Source organism: Myxocyprinus asiaticus, chromosome 16 (genome assembly GCF_019703515.2).
Source record: "Myxocyprinus asiaticus isolate MX2 ecotype Aquarium Trade chromosome 16, UBuf_Myxa_2, whole genome shotgun sequence".
Taxonomy (NCBI): Eukaryota; Metazoa; Chordata; class Actinopteri; order Cypriniformes; family Catostomidae; genus Myxocyprinus; species Myxocyprinus asiaticus.
In genome coordinates, this window is record NC_059359.1 from 9,125,092 (window position 1) to 9,127,772 (window position 2,681).

The window sequence follows — 2,681 nt, forward strand, 5'->3', positions numbered from 1 at the left end:
AACCCCCAACTGATCTAGAAGCAATTGCACATACTATCACACCATACCAAAGAATTTTAAAGAAATATTCTGGGTTAAAATCAATGTAGGCTCTCCCGGATAGTTACGTCCCTGTCTTACGTACCTATATGTCCCTACAAACTTAGGCCCCACAGTAAGACCCTGTTTCCACCTGGTATTAAGATGCGTTTCAGGTGATCCGATCACATGTGGTCAGGTGAGACACATGGCTGTTTACACCTAGTCGTCTAAATGCGTCTCCTGTGACCACTTGTGTTCGGATTTGGAGGGGAGGGTCTGTTTCATTATGACATACATCATTCACTAGGCCAGTGTGTTACTGCATGATATTAAAGTGCAACAAAGTCAAAGAAAGCATGAAAAACGGTGCACTGTTTCTCCCATATGCGGCTGAAATGTTATCTAAGCACAAACACAACATGTCAAGCAGAATAGTGTTGATATCAGACAGACTAAAGAAGATCTGAGAAGATCTCATGATTATGTATTCGCTTTTTAAAATGTTCAGATCAGACGGTTATTTCCTTTTAAAGCCGCTTGTAAACGGCAAAGTTTAAACTCTTGTTTTAGCACAGCGGTGGATAGACAGGTGAGGGGCGGCGTTTCACTGCTGCGGGGACGCATACAGGACTGATTAGCGTTTACATCTGAAATGCGATCTGGTCACATGAGTTTTTGATGACATTTGTATGTGGTTTTTGTGATCCGATCACAAAATTTTTTAGACCCCGTTTAGACCTGTATTTAGGGCTGACCACATGTGATCGGATCACCCGAAACGCATCTTAATACCAGGTGAAAACAGGGTCTAAGAAAATAAGGAGTCCGTCCCTGCTGAACCTACTTATCTTTCAGAACTACCTTAAGAAATTGCCTTGTAATTTAATAATGTATTTTGATTAATATTGATTAGTATCACTTGAAACAAATAAGTTTGGATTATGACACTTTTTGGCCTGTCCCAATGTGGACTGCTTTTTAAAAATCTCTTATGGTCACAAGAGGGCGCTGTACTAGATTGGACTTCACTGGTATGAGCAAGAGCTGAAGGTAGCTTGTGCTGATAGGCAGGTGTGTGTTTGTGTGTTTGTGTGTGTGGGGGGGGGGGGGGGTTGATCTGACTGGTTATCCTTAAAATTTCGTCTCAGTTGCCCCCTCCTCTTGCCCCCTCACACCCCTGAGACTATGCTGAGTGGTTGGGCCCCTTGGCCATCCATTGTTGTGGTTGCCATGCCAATGAAATCCTTGGCAAGAATTTTCTTGGTTCCTGTTCATATGCAGATCCAATGGAAACTACTGTAGTGGATGGGTGTGAAAGAAAGAGAGGGACAGAGAACAGACCGCAGAAGACAGTTTAAGATGTATTGTGTATGATTTCCTGTACGAATACTTTTTTGGGGGAATTGTGGCGTAAATCAGATGCTCTTTACCCCAAAAACAATGCACAAATTCCAGCCAATGTTCCAGTCATAAATTTGTTTTCAGAAAAAGCATGACAGAAGTAGATGTATAATTCTCATTTTATGGTCAAGTAGTTCTGAAGATTTGATCCCCTTTTTTTAAACGATGTATATCAGAATTACCAAGCCGTATAGATCCGAAGTTACTAAAATCTCCATGCATAAATACCAACAGCAGGGAGAGAGCCTGTCTTGAGCTCAGTGTGTATGGTGTGTGTGTGTATACACCAATATGCACGTTTGTGAGACAATGTGTAGCCAAAGCTTTCAAACACACACACCTGCTTTGTATTCAGTTAGAGTGAATAGAGCACTGGACTTCAGTACACACACACTCATGCAGGACTGTGCTGCAGGCGTGCTCCACTCATACATAATGCAATTTAGATCCAGCCTGCTGCAAAATCAAATCAGATCTAATTAATTATCAGGTAATTAGAGGGCGATCAAGTAGAGTTTAGCAGCAGCCTGTAGCACTGATATTCTAGAATCCCACACAGTATCGTTTTATAGTCTAGCAGTACAGTACTTTCTTTTGTGTTTTTGCCCGTTGTAGGGTGAAGCTCTACGAAGGCACCGAAATGGTGGCTGACTCAGATGTTGTGATAGACACCACCATGAGAGGAGGGCGCTTGGGTGTGTTCTGCTTTTCTCAAGAGAACATAATTTGGTCCAATCTGCGCTACCGCTGTAACGGTAAAGTTTAATCCACTCTTTGATATTTAAATCATGATCTCCAACTCCTCAATTCCAACCCTCAAACCCAGAACCAATTTTAAAGAAATCTAAAAGCTAGAAATTCTGAAAGAGTTCTTTATTGACAAAATTGCATACTTATAAAACAGATTTTTTTTTTTTTTTTTTGTAAAACAGCATAACACAAACAAGACAATACACTCACTTAATATATTAAACATATTTTTACGTTTTATTCCCCCCCCCAGATACTGTTCCAGATGACTTTAATCTGCATCGTAAACAGGTTCTAATGCACATAAAGGTGTGAGGAGAGTGAGGCACCCTCTGTCTCTCTCTAGACCCCCTGAAATCCAGTGTGAGGCCACTGAACTCCTGTGTTTGATGGGTCAAACAATCAGGAAAGAAGAAAGATTTACCCAGCATTTGAGTCACTCTGGATTGAAGAGACTGAGTGAAAGGAGATAAAAGACTTTTATTTGACTTTTAACGTGTTTATGTGTG